A 17,539-nucleotide genomic window follows, 5' to 3' on the forward strand; every position below is an offset into this window, starting at 1 on the left:
TGTAGCAGTAACTCAAATTATAAAGTGGTCAAAAAAGACAACAAATTACTCAAAATGTGAAAATTGGAAAAATATGCAGAGCATACATACTACACATAGCCAAATAAATAATATATCCTGCTATTTAGTTTGCCTCGTCAAAAAAGTAGTGTGTGAAGTGTAATGTTACCAACTACTCAGAAAAATTAGGTTTCTTTCAATTCTTCTCACAATATTAACATGGTCAGTCAGTTATTAAAAGTACAATCACTGAATAAGGCGCTTACATGTCTGTTAATTACAAAGTCTCCTATCAATACACATGCAACATACTAGCTGAAGACGTCTCCAAACACAGAACCTATTAACAAGTGATCACTGCAGCAACAAGCAGGACCTCGAACAATAGAAACCGAAGTGGGTCTGCACACTTCACCCACCAGGCCTTTCCAGGACGTCGTCAAAAGCAAAACTAACCCGTAGAAGCTTGGGAGTTATCAGATTTTACACACTTTTGAAGAACGGCTTAGAATTCTGATGCAGTTTAATTGTCAATTGTTGTTCAGGCCTAGTGACATCTGTCTAAACAAACATCTTTTAAGAACCTAAAACATTTTCACTGCAGTGGTGTCACATTCCCCCCAGCCTGTAACATAAGGCCCAAAGCAAAACCGTCAAATAAATCAGCTTTATTCCATCACTGAAACACCAGCCAGCTACAGCACTGCTCAGGACCCTCCAGTCAACTGCAAAAAATTGAAAATACATACAGGGTGCAAGAATGGACACAACAAAAACAAAACAAACAAAAAAAGGTTTGGTCCCAAACCAACATTTAAGAGCACACACCTCAATATATATCAGTCAGTCAATTTCTTTTATTCGATTAATAAAAATCAAAAAAAGGCATAACAAACAGATAATCACATAAAATACAGGACAAAAGTTCATCAGTTACAAAAATAATTATAAATAACATTATCAAAATTTAAAAGGAATGAAATGAACATATTTCATAAGTTCAGTTCTGAGTTACAAAAATAAATAAGATACAATAGTATGATTTCAATATAAAAAGTCTAACAGGGATAAGAAACTCCAAAGAAAGAGACCACCATCCTTCACACCAGGTCAATCATATAAGACTAGGCCGTGCGCTGACACGCTTCTTGTTAATGCGAACAGACACAACTAAGAAATTTGCTACGTAAAAAGCAATAGTAGTGTTAGGTAAGAGTTGCAAGAACAGAAGCGCTGGCCGAACTTGTGAGAAACCAGCCCTTTTAAGAAAAGGTAACAAATATTTTTTCCTAATCTGTGCATAGTGGTCAAAAAACATAATGAAATGTAGTGTGTCCTGAGTGGAAAAATTATCACAATCACATGGGGTTGCATTTTCAGGAGTAACCCATGTGGGATAAAAGCCAAGCACAAAATGTATCAGATTAAAACGAAATTTGATTAGGAGAAACCTATGAAATGGACTGGTTACAAAGGCCAGATAGGGTTCCAGAGCAGGAACAGTTATTAGCGCATAGTTCCTTCTAACTAATGGCTTTTTTAGTTCCAGGTCCTCCCTCTCAGCCATTAATCGTGTCACTGGTGCGGTCTTAATCCCCATGACATCCTTCTTGTTAATACAATCAGGGGAATTAAATAGCTCTGGTCTGCCCACTATTGCCAACATCTTTTTAACATATGCCAGCCAGGGGATTCTGTGGGCTCTATCCAAGGTTAAGCAATCCTTGAGGATCAAATGGGTTAAAAAGATTTCCTGGTTAAGCCAGGTTTTTAACCAGCAAATAACAGGAGCCACCTTGATTTGGTCTGCAACAAACCCCACACCCAACTCGGAGTGTATCGTAAAGGTGGGTGTGGACTGAGGGACAGACAACAAGGATCTTAAAAACCCATTCTCCACCCTCTGTATGGTATCGGTATTAGAATAACCCCAGATGGCAGAACCATAGGTGGCTATGGCCAAAGATTTGGCTTTATAAACTTTCAAAATAGCCTCCAAAGGGCGAGCTCCCAACCGTTTGGCAAATCCAAGTATTGCTGCTGCCGATCTTGCCACAGAATTGCCTTTTTGTTTATGTTGTGGTCCCCATGTACCTTTCTCATCAAAAATAACCCCTAGGTAAGTGAAAATGGGGACCCTTTTAACCTCATGGCCTAGGCAAAAAAAAGATTTAGATTTCTTTTTCCTACTGGCCTGACCAATGATCATGACCTGAGACTTTTGGATATTAATTTTCAGGTCTAATGAAGTCATAAAATCACCAAAAGTCTATCAAGAGCTACCCCTGAACGTGCCAAAAGCATGGCGTCGTCGGCGTATAGGAGAACTGGGATCTTAGTATCTCCTGCACGCGGTACATCCTCCACTGCGTTGGCCAGGGCTGAGTCCAGGGCATTTATATATAGTGTAAAAAGGAGGGGTGCCAATATGCACCCCTGCCTAACACCCCTCTCTGACTTAAAGCAGCTGGTGCACCTTCCCCCTTGGGTAACTCTCACTGAGGCTAACAAGCCGCAATGAAGGTCCGCCAAGAAACCAACCGGGGGGGGGGGGGGGGGGGTGGGATCAACCCCCATATCCAGAAGGATTCTCCACAGTTTTGACCTGTTAACCAGGTCAAAAGCTGAGGAGAGGTCCATAAAGGCCATATACAGGGACCCCTCCTTTGCGATGGTATATTTACAAATAAGTAAATGAAGGTTTAAACATTGGTCCAGCGTGCTCCTATTAGCCCTAAAGCCATATTGAGCATTTGATAATATGCCACTACCCTCAAGCCAAGTGGTCAGCCTGCCCAAGATGACTCTGCCTAAGATTTTAACAGCAGAGTCAGTTAGGGAAATAGGCCTATAGCAGGCCGGATCATCCCTCTGACCTTTTTTAAAAATTGGGATAATGATGGACTTTGCCCAAGACTCAGGGATATTCTTAGCTCTAGCGGCATTAAAGACATTTGTCAATATTTTGGCCCAGAGTTTAGGGGCGGACTTGTATAAGTCTGCAGGGACACCGTCTGGACCCGGAGCCTTGTTTTTGGATGTCTCGAGAATAGCTTTTTCAACATCCTCCTCCCTGAAAACTGAAACTAGACCGATCTGATTAAGAGGTAGCAACTATAATTTTTTTCAAAATGAGCTAACCACTGCTCGTCAGGAATACTACATTCCATAGCCTGGTTCTCACTACCGGAAAAAAAAGAATGATTAATAACTCCCCAAAATTTGGAGCTATCCCGCAAAGTTTCCGGTGACAGTAAATTATTCCAAGCATCTTCCTGGATCTCGTTTTTACGAGCTTTAATGGCTAGTTTATATTGTTTCCTCAGAGATGCGATCAATGGTCTATTTCTCGGTTTTTCCTTTAACGCCTTTAAAAGAGCAGAGTGAGCCTTAGTACAGTTAGTATCAAACCATTTTTTGCCTATTTGGCCACCTGAATTGATATTAACCAGGAGGGCAACATTTATTTGTAGGCAAATGGAGCTAAAGGCCTCAACTATCCTTGAGTTGGCGTTAGCATGGTCTAAACATATGCCCACCTCCAGTTCAACCTTAGACAAAACCTCTTGTAAAAAAGTGATCGGAGTCACTTGAGCCCATTTCAGTCTCCTACCTTGGTCTTTTATTACAAAGACTTTGGTTCCCAAATTTCTTACATCTTTGAAAGCCAGAGACCCTCCCGAAACAACCTCTGCTATCACGGGATTGTGGTCACTAAAGACGGAGTCCTCTACCCTGTAATTTAAAACCAAAGACGAAATCAAGGAAGAAACAAAAATTTAATCGATGACTGATCCTGAATCAGTTCCTTTAAAAGTACAAGATCTGTCCTTTCATGCAGCGACCGGGTTCGGAGAGGTTTGAGGAAGCCAGTAGGCTCTCCAAAGCCTCACCTTGTTAATTGTGTGGGTGATGAGTAGGGAAATCCCTCATCATCATCCATAATGCAACCAAGACTGCAGGGATGGATATTAAAGTCACCCATCAGGATGACCTCAGGACTATTATGTGACGCTCTGAATTTGTCCAGAACCTCCACCAGAGATTCTAGATGCTGATTTAGACTGACACTGTCTGAGGAATTATAAAAATTGATAAGAAGCAAAGATGGGGAATTTGCAACCGCTAGTTCTACGACTAAACAGTGTTGGGAAACCAGATTCTAACTGTTTTGCGGATCCTTTCAGGTTCAGTGAAACCAGAAGTGCAAGGCCCCCCTTTGCCCTGCCCGCCAGACTAGGTGTGGCTGGGATATAAAATTTAACATAACCATCCAATCTATATATATATATTCACACACACACACAATTTATATTTTCACTGAAAAAACTGGTTTCAGGCACGTTATAGTTAGAAATTAGCATTTAAAAAAACACCTTAGAAATTCACAGAAAAAAAAACATATGTTTTAGGGAAAGTTATAGTTAGTTGGACATTTCACTCGTACAAAACCTGTTATAGTTAGTTCAGCTAACTACAACTCGCGCCCACGCAATGCACTGCTGATGATGTCACATATTGCATCACTCATGACATGGTCAGAGACATCACTGACATCTTGCTGATTACAAAAAAATGCTACCCTGCCCCTCTTGTTTTTTGCGCCAGTTTCCCTGTTTTCTTGTGCCTCGATTACCGAGGCACAAGACGGCTGCCAACACTATCTAGTTTGGAGTGTTGACAGTCAATTAGAATAAAGCTCGTGGTCGGGAGGGTCCGCGGATCCTCCGTGCCTCTAAATATCGAAACTTATTTTTGGGTTCTCTCAGCAACTACTGAACGGATTTACACCATTTAAAAAAAGGTCTCTTTCTGAACCAAGTGCAACTTTTTTGCCAAATTTGGTGTAATTCCGTTCAGCTGTAGCCGAGTCTAAAGTTTCCTATGGAAATTAACATGGAGAAAACACATTTTGGGACCCCCCTTTTTTCTCGGCCCCCGCTTGCCGAATCACCCAGAAACTTTCAAGACAGGATCTGACCGGAGCACCCCACTAGTTTTGAAAATTTTGCGATGATGCGTCAACCGGCACCAAAGTTATTGGGAAAAGAAAAAAAATGCTTTTTGAATAGAAACAAGGTCCTAACTATAACTACCTACTGGCGACCGCCAGTAGGTAAAAAGAAAAAATTATATATATATATATATATATATATATATAGCCAATTTGGTTTACGTCTCAGTCTTTTACTGTTATCAACCTCTTTAATGTCTTGCTCTTAACACACAAGATGAACCTTCACTATCTCGAGCATCCCTACCTGAATCCTCCATAAATTCAGCATTCAATTCATCCGTTATGTAACTGCAGCTCAATCTTATCTGATTAATCCCAGTCCACATTCTTGCTACTAGTACTTCCCCCTCTTAAGCACATTAGTTTCACCTTTTAAGATTCCTATTCTTTTCAAATTCCACACCTTATCACTTAGCTGAATGAACAGCGTAACAAAAGAATTTAGATAATCTTCACAGGTGCAGAATATGGACTTTCCCCTATATGTACTTTCCACGGTTTCTTTAATTTTAACCACATCCACATTCGCTGTTGCAGAGCCTAGTCAATCATCATATTGTTCCTTAAATAGACATGAGCATCAATATACCTTATTTTTACCTCGTACCCAATGTATTATTCATTGAGGTCACCAACCATCAGCATCGCTCTTAGTTCTGGCACGCCAGCCACGCATAACTTCATAAGAGGTAACCCATATCAAACTATTGACTCAAGTCCTGCAAGTCCACACCGTTTTTGCACTCGTCATTACCAATCCTCATTAATGCTATTAGCAAGTTGAATGGCACCCTTGAGCACCCTATTAAATTTCTCAATCATGCCGTTTCCACTGAGATTATAGAGAGATGTAGTATGGTGTTCAATCCATACTCTGGAAAAATAAGTCTTAGCTTCACTAGAAGTAATTGTACCCAGTTATCATTTAAGACACATGCAGGTAACTCCTCATTTTCAAACATGGTTTATGAAGTTTAAAAACAGAATACGTTTCAATTGTATTAACTACTTTGACAACAGGCCATTTTGGAGAAAAGAAACAAATCTGAGTGCAATGATATATTCGGACTGGGCTCTTACAGGACCCAAAATGTCAATTACTACAGTATACCATGGTTTCTTAGGAGACCAGTTCACACATTATTGGATCTCAAGGTAGCCAAGGATTTATCAGCATTGGCACAAACCGTATAGTTCCATACTTAACTTTCTAAACTCACATCCATTCCTGGCCACCAATACCATTTCCTAACATCTTGTTTAGTCTTAAAAATATCATAATGTCCTTTATGGCACATACTGGTCATTTCAAAAGGTATCTGGGGGTGCCACCATATCCCCCTCTTTTTAGTCAAATCCCATTCACTATCAACCTATTTCTAGCTTCACGTGTTTCATGGTGGGGCCCAGGGCACACTGATTCAGCCAACCATATAACACATAGTTGATAGTCTGATGCAAAATCTAATCTTTCACATACTCTGCTTCCCATTCTTTTTCATTTATAGCAGGCATACCTTGATCATGCATTAAAAGCAATATAAAAGCATTCCCAATCATTCTCCACGGTTTCTAGAATGTCTAAGGGCATTCTAGATATAAAGTCTGCAGTCACATTCTTCCTTCCTGCAGCATATTCTACACAAAGGATGAAGTCGTGCGACCTCATGGAAATTCTAGCAATCTTTGTCAAAGCCTTATCCTTACCCTCAATGTTTATCATCTTCACCAAAGGTTTGTGGTCTGTATGTAGTGCACACTGTTTACCCAAAATGAACGATGTAAAATGTTCCAATGCCCACAAACAAGCTAAAGTCTCTCTCTCAATTAACATAGTACTTCTCTTCAACTATGGTCAAGGCATGTGAGGCAAATGCTATGGCGACTTCCTTCCCATCCCTGCTCTTCTGCTTTAAGACACTACCTAAGCCCTTGTTACTGGCATCCGTTGTCACAATGTTCAACAACCTAGAATCAAAACTATTCAAAGCTGGGGCATTAGATATAGCCAGGATCACTCTAATTATGCGGCAGGAGAGAGACAAATTATGCGGCAGGGTTGAGTAAATTGTGTGGCATGAGAAGGCAAATTATGCAGCCTAATGCGGCACATTTTGTAATAGTATTTCATTTTTAAAACTTGGTAGCACTGTCGGCGCCTTATTAGTACAAGTTGAATACCCAAATATAGCAATAAGCAACAGAATCCAGTCAAGCTTTAGAAAGGACCTTCTACTGCGCTGCAACATATGTCGCTGCATTTTTAGTACATTTTGATCCATTTGAGATATGAACAAAAAAATGTTTTTTAATCTGCAGATTATGCGGCAAATATATAATTATACAGAAATCGAAGTGGCCGCACAACTGCATAATTCCAATAGCCCTGGCTATAATACTATTTTTTTTTTTTGTTTAAACATTTTTTTATTGTTTTCTTACCAACATACCAATCCAATTCCCACAAAAGCACCAGCAACTCACCAGAGAATATTACATACGACATTGCAACCCGTTATGCATTGGAGAAGTTACCCTTCCCGCTGGGGCCCCCCCTCCCACTCCCTCCTGCAACCCATGTCAGTGTGCCCCTGTCATCCTATCCTCCCACTGATGTGACCCTCCCTATTACTATGATGCATATAGGGGTATTCAATCCTGTCTCTGTCAGCTTGGGCGTTCCCCTGGGTTCAGCCGCGTTGAATGTGTCCACCTACCACAGTGACCCCCCTCCTACTCCCCGCTTATCGCATCCTCATGTCGGTCAGGTATGCCCCCCTCTCCTATGTTTTCAGACATCAGCCCCTTAAGTTCAACAACTAGTGACTCCCATGCACGGGCCTTCACTAACGCATTTTCGTCGTTCCTCCTATGCGCTAATTGCAGGCGACGTGTGCCCTCCGCGCTTGCCCATTTCGCGAACGCCGTCCTCCACCTCAGAAAGCTAGGCCCCACCCTTGACTTCCAATGCATGGTTAGCTCCCTCTTGGCCATGATCAACCCTAAGTCACAGAACTTGCTAGTAACCTACGTGCAGCGGTTGTGGGGGAACCAAAGCAACAGGCAGGCCCCCATCTCAAAATCGATGTTGCGATCCGTCACTTGGTTCAGGCATTCCGTGACGTCTTCCCAGTAACTACCCAGCGCCGCGCAAGACCAAAACATATGGCGAAAATCAGCCCCATCTCCCCCACACCGCGGGCACTGAGAACGTGTGCCCCCAAAATATTGCAATATCTTAACTGGCGTCAGGTATGCCCTGTGCAGTGTAAAAAACTGTACCAGCTGAGACCGGGCATTACGCGTACCATTCCAGGCCCGCCGCACCAACGCTGGCCATGTCGACTCGGGGATGGGCTTCCCAAGGTCAGCTTCCCATTTATCTTTCAACATGACATGGGGCAGCAAGCGCTCCGTCGATAGCCGTCGATATAGGCAGGTAATAGCCCCGAACGTACCCGCGGCCATAACCACATATTGGCAGCCCGCGGCGACTGGTGGTTCCGAGAGCCCCGCATTCCAGTGCTTCTGGAGGCCCGTTATGAGAGCAGCGTGAAGTAAATAATCTCCCCGTGGGAGCCCATAAGAGTACTGCAGTTCCTGGAAGGGCAAGAGCACCCCCTCCCTATATAAGTCGCCCACCTCTTGTATGCCAAGGTCCTCCGAAGCGGCTAGTCCCGACCAATCACCCCTGTGTGGGCTGGCTATAGCACTATGCTAATAAAATAGTTTTAGCACTTCCTACGCCTATTCAACTTTTAGCACCTTGTTCTCCAGAATGTTCAATACCTTTTGCGACATGTCATGTTCCTTCTTACCCTTTCCAAAAATTAAGATGTCATCTTGAAAACTTGTCATTTTTTCATTTTATCAAACAATTGATATATCAACCTTTGAAAAACTGTGGCAGATGCCAATTCGAACGACATCCTCTTTTGCTGATAGCATTCCACTAGGGGTGATAAAAGCGGTGTACTGTTTGCTTCCTTTAAGCATGAAATGTGGTGGTAAGCTAGTGAAAGATCAAATGTCAAAATCTATTTAGCACCCTTCACTAAAGCGAACATTTCTGAAATATTTTGAAAGAGGAAATTCGTCAAGCACAATGTTGTCTCTCAAATGGCGCATGTCTATACATAGCCTTATCTTACCATTGCTATGTTGTGCAACCACCACAGGAGGAATCCACTCAGAAGACTGAGATTTCTATTATGTCAGCATTAATAAATTTCTCCAGTTGTTTCTCAACTTCCTCCCTCAAACGAATAGGAATATTCCTTACTTTGCGAGTACTTGATATTTTTCCATCCTTCAAAACAATTGTGTTGAAAGTCAACTGAAGAATTTTTAACAATAATGTTAACTGTACATTCACTCTTATCCATAACCAAAATGTTAACAGGATAATTTGGGTTCAATACCATATGCAAGTTTCCCTGGTCGAGCCAAACGAGAGAGCACCGAGGGGCCCTTGTTATTGATGTATAACATGTCTACGGTTCTTGAATCTGAAAATCAATGTCCTATACCCCAGCAACTCTAATTTCTCCCTTGAAACTTTCAGGAACAACATTAGGTTCGTTTAGCCTCTCATCCGACTTGTTTTTGAACAAGTTATGACAAACCTCTTCCTTAACAATAGTATATGGAGATTCAGAATTAGCATACAGGCTAACATTGACTCCTCCTATATATACACAGCACACAATGGTTTCTTTCTTTTAGTATCCTGTCCACTTACATATGTTACAAAATACTTTTTGCTATCAGTAATACTGCTTATCGAATTGTTCGCCTCATCCTTATTTGAACTGCCATCTTCAGTGCATGCAAATTGCTTTATTTTCTTCCTGCATACTTTAGAATAATGCCCAATTAAAGTACAAAAAGAACAGTTGTTTTAAAGCTGGACGTGTCTGGGTATATGCTAAATGTGATTTGCTATCACAAAAATAGCATTTGAGGTTCTCTCTTGATTTGGTACTTTATTTTTCAGAAATACTACTCTGGAATGTAATCGTTTTTATATATTTACTAGCCTTCCCCTTTATTATCCCCACAATTTTCCTTCACTGCACTTTTAATTGCTATCGCACTTCTGAAGATCATTTGGCCTCTCACACAATGGCAAGGATTTTGGAGTTTCAAATCCCCGCTTACCCACAATATTTTAGCATGACAACTTTATCTCTGATGAAATTCTTGTAAATTGCCAAACTTACAATCTGGGGATCATTTCTTAAGAGTAGCAATCTACTCAATCGTTTCACTCTTCTCGTATCTTTTGGAAAAAAAAATACAATACCAATACACACATTGGGCACAAAGTAACTATTGAAATCACTAATAGCTTTCTTAAACAGATTAGTATCCCCCCTCTCACATCTTAAGATATATGCTCATAGACTTTTGGCCCTTCAGGGCCTACTGACTGCAAAAAAATGTTTTGATAAGCTGACATTTTATCATCCTAATCAATCGTCTCCAGATAATTAAGACGGTATGGCTTCCATTCTGCCCATTTCATACACCCATGGTTCACCACCAGGAGAACAAAATGGTTGAGGCGGAGCAAGTGAGCAACTCCATGAAGAGATTTGGCAGCCTAGGTAGTAAGTTGGAAAGGGAGGACAGAAACCAAAAAGGAAACAGTGGTCTAGTTGTGTCCCAATTTCACCTCAAGGGACAAATTCACTGTTCTTGCTTCATCGCTAAAACTATACACTATCCTCCAGACATGAGCATCAAGTGTGACACTAGTATCTTGTGCCACACTTCACAAAAGAGGACAACACCAGTAAGAGGATCAGAAGAATGGCAGGAATGTGTTCACCAATACTGAGCTTCAAAAGGCGACAGTTTGTAAATTGTGCAGATTTTATTCTTACTGTAACTGGTACCTTTATAACCTGGAAACAATGTAGGAACCTCTAGTTTCCAAAATGGATATGTGCATTTGAAGCATTTTCCCATTAACTGTAATGCACAACACTTAAATAATGCTCAATGAAAGATAGTGGCACGTAGAGTAATACAGTGTGAGCAACGCCAGGTAAACACATCACACAATCAGCTCCCACATAGTGGCGTAACAGACGTAGACAGAGCTGCATGCGGAAGCAGAGCTCAATGTCGTACTAAGGAAACCTTCCCAACGACAACCATCCAGAACGCGGACAGCTTCGCATGTTGGGACGCAGAGCTTGATTTCGTGCCCAGAGTTGAATAATCCAGGTAACGGTGATCGATTAATTCCATAAGAAAGTAAAGATCAAAGCACATACCATGATGACCAGATGAAAGGCTGATACCCATAAGCGGTGTTTCATAAACGTCTTACACTCATTAAAGATGCATACATAGCTAAAAAAAAAATGGCTCAACCTTCGTGCACGTTTTTGTAGGTGTCTCAGGAACTAAATAGCCAATCGTGTAACAAAGTCCATGGGAAAATTGAAAAATAAATCAGTGTTACTTCCACACTGAAACACCAGCCAGCAACAGAACTGCCAACTGCTCAGGATTCTCCAGTCAACTGCCACCAATGATTAGAAACTAAAGAAATACAATTCTAAAAACACTGAACACACATTATGCACAAAAAAGTAAAACATGACACAGCCCTCAAACACACATTGTAACCCTAATTTGACACTCATTTGTTTCACCCATTTCACTTTGAAAAAAACATGGGTTGTGGGGCATGAAAGGAACAAGAGTGTTAATTACTATAGCCTAAAGAAGAACATTTTGCACAGGTCTTTTTTTCCACCAACAACAAGTAGTCCTGTTCCATGACTGGTTTTAATAGGAAAAAGTACTATTTTAGATTTTTCGAAAGATTCTTTCCCATACAAAAATGGGAAATTGACAATCATTGTAGGATAACTAACCTTAAAGTTGCTGCACGCACATGCTTAATATTTTATGGATCTGATAGGTCGTCACAAAAGGTCATCTTTAGCATAGCTGGCTGCCCAATACCACTGATGCCAAACTTATGTTCCAGAGTCATCGCCCTATGCAACTGTTTATTAGGGATGCCCCTTTAAAACAAGCACTTCGAACACATTAACAGCATCTGAGGAAACAGATTGAAAATAAAAAATAACTATGTATCGTGTACAGTACATAGCAAGACTTCCAATTAGTGAAATCGGCGGCGCCTGAACAGGGAAATATTTCAGAGTTGCAGGTGTCTGTTTAATATCAATTAATTACTCAAGGCGCAAAAAACACTAAAGGTTGACACATTTGGCAAAAAAATAAAGACCTTAAAACTTCCAACCCTCGCGTTTGTGAAGTGGTCGTGTTTAAACAAAAACCAGCACTGAAAACGTGACCGTCAACGAAGGTAAACAAGGACGGTAAATCAGGGGCCAGAAAAACCATCAATTAATGAACGGTTTTGGACAATCGTAGCTGTAGAATATCTAACAAGTACCACCATCTTAAGAATCTCCTACCCCTTTCATAATAAAGAACGTTATCAGATGGACTCGTTTTCGTGAAGTAACAACGTAGTGTCACAAAATTCAGGGCAGAATCTCTAAACTGCTACCGGTGACTTAAAAAAAAAAGCCAACACTCTGTACAGTACTGCATCGATGGCTGCATTAGTTATAATTACTTGTTACTACTGTTCAGTGTTTGGTGGTGGAGTTTCGCCTTTCTGTGTATTAATGCAATGCATCTGAATATTATACACATATATACATTCACACTGTTTTAGGGGGGGTTCTAAACTTCTGCAACTCGAACGCCTGCTTTCTCACACAAATATGTATGGGAACCCTTGCAGCTTGCTTTATCTGCGCTATTCGTTTTGCCTTTTTATTTGGAGATTTAAACAAAAAAAAATGTGGGGGGGGGTCGTTGCACCGAAATCATTTTGACGAAAGCTGTCTCTCACCCCTTCTAGTCAAACAGGCAAAGCACTCAATATTAATGCCATAAGTAAGTATTATAAAACAGTATAAAGACTGCTGATGGTGTAGGCAGTGCTTCATGCAGAGAGAGAAAGAGAGAAAAAAAAAGAAAGAAAGGAGGCGAGGCGAGGCAGACCAAAGTCTTTTAGGAGCCCACCACTGCTGAAAAGTCCCTAGGTCTAGGATGCAAACTCTCCCATTCCACTGCCACCTGTCTATTCAGTTCACCTTGCATTTCATTTTTATTTAATAACCTCTACGGAAACAGTTCTCAATAAGACCAACATTGCTTTTGCTTATCACTGCTTACCCTCGTTCAGAAGAAAAATGAACGAATAACAGTGCGGCTGCGAAAAGGTTCAACACAAAGATTTCAAACAGCAGAAGAACATACAGACCCAAAGGCATACAAGAATACTCGCGCCCCTTTGCAACCACCAGATTTCTAAGAAGCAAATGACATGGGTTATTGTCCTTTTTTGTCAACCTCGGTCCAAGTATAATGCACATGAAAAAGTATCAGCGGACATAATTACTTGATGCAAACTCCACAGAGCAAGACGATATTTGTGCACCGATGCAACTTTTCTCCAGGGAAAATTGCCAGCGTCAATGGAAGGGTACCATGACAGGAATAGAACACTCAAACCTAAATCTGATGGTATTTAGTAACGTTTTGCTTCGACGACCGCTCAAATCTACAACAGAGAAAGGGTTCATGAAGTGGATTGTCTGAGTTTATTTGGAGCGGGAACAACCCCAAAATTCATGAAATATAGGCAACTCCACCAGGATATTTTCCTCCTAAGAAAAAATAAAAATAACTAATGCACATTTCAGTTAAAGGTGCCCTTGTTTATTTTCTGCAGAAACATATGTCCACGACTACCTGTATGCAGGGCGTTACTGATCATTCACTAAACTGGTACAAATAGAAGTAACTTTTGTACACCTTGTATATTTCCGAATAACAAAAAATGGTACTATCAAATCCCAGCCAGAGGGACAAGACTTGCAGCTAACCGGCCATCATTATGGAAAACGCTTCTGAACTTAATATACATGGAGAACATCGACAGATACAGTGAACTACCAAAAGTACAGACTTCAAATCTCTGTGACAACCACTGCCCGATGCTCTACCATCATTCGGGCTATTCCTTCGATACTTTTGGGCCACTGAAAAACAACACCAACAAGGTGAATGGAAAATAAACATGCACCGATGGTTCCAAGAGTACTTCCATTCGAGATACCCTCAACACAATTGCCCAGTAAAATAACTGGATGCCAATTCAGATAACGTGGAATGCAAAAGACCACATATCTACCGATAGTTGGAGAGGGACCTGTCAAACGTATTCCACTGGGATTAGGCACAGAGCCCAATGCACTCTTGATATCATGCTAAAGGGAAAACATTCGAAACAGATGGCAAGTCACACTAGAAGACCACACTGTAGTTTATCCCGAACGACAAAGCCTTTGTTATGCAACCTGTTGCCTTTGTAAACAAGGCAGGACGTGTCTATCAGCAGCTTAGAGGAACATTTTCCTTAACTAGTAACCCTAAAATGATGCTCAAACTGTATGCTGTTTTTATATCACATGGATGGATGTGAAACCATTGTGATATGAAATTAGTTATTGTGCAGTAGATAAACCAACATAAAATATATGGCTGTGTTCTTAATCAACAACCTTTTGAAAATAGATGCAAAATTGCTAGTTTTTGGTGAAAAGGGGTATTTAAGTCAAACAGGGCTTCCCAGATCTGAATATAATTCACCCAGTACACAAAGGCATAATTCAGATCCGATTGGTCACATCCAAACTGGACTATAGCTAAAATCAGTCTTCCTTAACAGCCAAGAAAGGTTATCAATGGACACATCCAACTGACATATCAACATAATAAAAGGGGCAGGTACAGTAGGTTTCAAATCATGACAAATTAAATGATTTTTCTATTCAATGTAGCCTTTTGTTTACAGTAATCCATATGCGCACTAGTTAAACAGACATGCCACAATCACGTAAACCCAAAAAGATAGTTTTATACCAAGGTTCGGTCAGTACCAATGTCAATGGCCGCGAGTATACAGACAAGATGCATTGTTTTACTGCAACTAAAAAGGAAAGCTTTTAAGCTGAATGTGTCGCCGGTCGTTGAGGGGGGAAAGAAAAAAACATGAAGCTGGATGTGCAGCGCAAGTTGAGTAACGTACGTCAACATCGATCTATCCCTGAACGTGCTTAGATGTCAGAACGGCTGTGGCTCCCATTGCCACGTTACCAGAGCACGAGGGGCTGTTACCAATGAAAACACACGAAAATCCGTCAATCATACAGAGAGCGGACGGCCTGAAAGTTTCTTTCCACTGCGGAGCCGAGCAGCGTGCCCCAGGCCCTCTGTTATTACCGTCAATGAATGGGCCGCAGTCAAATTAGAGCTGCCATTTTAGGTTACGGGTTAGAGAGCTTCTGTTGTGCAAGGAAACACATACCCTCCTCAGACACAGCAAGACAACCGGAATGCGAATTTTCCATTGGCTTTCTGTGTGGCTATTATCTTCCGTTTTCACACATATATGAACAGAGAGATGCAGGTCTGGGAGAACGGGGACGTGCTGAACGGAGCGGAGCCCCTTTTCTTGAGGCACACATACTGCGGCCAGGCAGGCACTGCAGCTTTACGAACACACATTTACGGGTTTCACTAACTTAAAAGTAAATACATCGCCCTATTTCTAATCGGAAAGTGCTCGCATTGGGCAGGCACTTTAAATAACGACCATCAACTCGTAGTGGAAGGAGCCCTGAAGGAAAATATGTGCTTTATATTTGGAAGAGTCCGGCTGGGAAAAGGAAGAAGCCAAATGCTGCTTCTTTCTGCCTTTGTCCATTGTTATAAATACTTGCTTTGCGAGGGAGTCGAGAGAAGCAGCTCAAGAAGCAGGGCGCCCCACATGAGGCGATTAGCATTTGGGATCCCCTCAAGGTATTATCCCGCTCATATGATCGCTGCTGCCCGTAGCTCCTTCTGCCCCTCGACTAGTGCCTAACCTGGAGGAGCTGGGGATGGACAGATCAATCAACGCACGTATGATAGCAACCCCATCCCCCACTCAAAGTCAGGATGGGTGACTAATGGCCTGAAATCACCTGAATGGTGAACGTGCGCTGACCTCCCACTGTGGAATACGGCCCCCCACCACCTCAAGACTGGGCGACCAATCGATAGAAAAACGATGTCGGGAAGTACAGTCGTTGGCCCGGCCAAGCTATGGATGGCGAGAAGACAGTCCCTGACACTAACCCCTCACCCCAATCTAGAACCACGCCGAGCGATGTTTAACAGGGTTCCTCGTTCATCCGCCTCTGTCCCTTTAAACTTCCAGAAACACCCCCAACCCTCCAACCGCAAGGACGTACACTTTGCTCAACTTGTTCCACAACAACAGAGACCGCGTGGGGAGCCCCCGTCAGGCTCTTGGGGTCCCCATCCCAGTCCGCGGCCCTCGAGCACAACTTTCCACTGTTTGGATTTAACAAAACAACAAGGGCAGCGCGTGGGTCCCGTACCACCGGATGTATAGGTGTACCGGCAGCCCTCGCCCCGGGTCCGCCTCCCTCCAGGAGGTAACCCGAGAGCAGACACAGCCGATGGATTATTCACGAGGGCTCAAGTGGGTCACAGAGAAAAGCAATGGCAGCTCCAGGTGGTGCCACCCGTGAAGTGCCTGCTCTGTCGCCGCTCGTGCCCCTGACACCCCTTGACCCCGAGGTGTGCCTCAGCGCCCCCTGACAACTCCCTCACCCTCAAGCTGGCCTCATTGGATCCCCCCACCTGCCACCCGTGCCTCGTGAGGCCTCCCAGCACTCACCAGGCGCCGGTCAGTGTGTGTGTGGCTCGGTGCGACGGCTGCTGCCCGAGCGCTCACTTCCTGCTGTCGCGGCTCCCGTGCCGCCTCCGCGGCGCTCCATGTTGCTGTTCGCCGCGGGGCTCCGGCCCCTCGTGTCCCGGGCTCCTTCCCCCACCCTCTGTGCGCTGTGGTGCCGGTGTGCGCGTTCGGGTGCCGGTTCCTGCTGCCCGCCCGGCCCCTTTGTGTAACCTCACTCGCTCCAAGTTTAATCCGATAGTTCCCGAGCACGAGCGCGTCCGGCACCAGAGAGAGGCAGAGCCCTCGCGCCGCTCTCTCGCGCTCTGGCTCAGGGCCGCGCGCGCGCTCTCGCACGCCTGGGCTCCCCCTGGGGCCGCGCGCGTACACGTTGTGGAGGACACCCAGGCCAGGCACGCGTGCCCGCGCGTCTCACCCCTTCGGCTTCTGCTCACCCCACCCGCCTCTCCTTCCTCCCTCCGCCCTGACGTCACCCGGACAACTGGCATAATTTATGCAAGAATCCGGGCGGCTGGGGGAGGGGAGCAGGGGGACACTCATTCATGCACAAGTTTTTTCCTCCCTCAAGAAGGCTGTTTCTCCCTCCCTCCTCTCTCCCCGCCAGTGCAGGGGTCGATGGGGCTGTGGAGAAGGAGACGGGGAAAGAAAACAAGCTCGGCCTGTCTTGTCCTCGCACGTTTCACATCCTCTGA

The 17,539-nt window shown here is 43.2% G+C and overlaps 1 protein-coding gene across 5 annotated transcripts in view; it reads right to left on the bottom strand.

Annotated features, from left to right (window-relative positions):
- The window catches only part of CHD7 (chromodomain helicase DNA binding protein 7), an 801,383-nt gene extending 784,061 nt beyond the window's left edge, over positions 1-17,322 (bottom strand). For all 5 annotated transcript variants that reach the window (XM_085605557.1, XM_085605559.1, XM_085605558.1 and 2 more), the window contains exon 1: positions 16,833-17,322. The gene's annotated coding sequence lies outside the window, so the exon portion shown is untranslated. The remainder of the gene's footprint in view (positions 1-16,832) is intronic.
- Positions 17,323-17,539: the final 217 nt, after the last annotated feature.

This window comes from Triturus cristatus, chromosome 5_1 (assembly GCF_964204655.1).
Source record: "Triturus cristatus chromosome 5_1, aTriCri1.1, whole genome shotgun sequence".
NCBI classification, from domain to species: domain Eukaryota; kingdom Metazoa; phylum Chordata; class Amphibia; order Caudata; family Salamandridae; genus Triturus; species Triturus cristatus.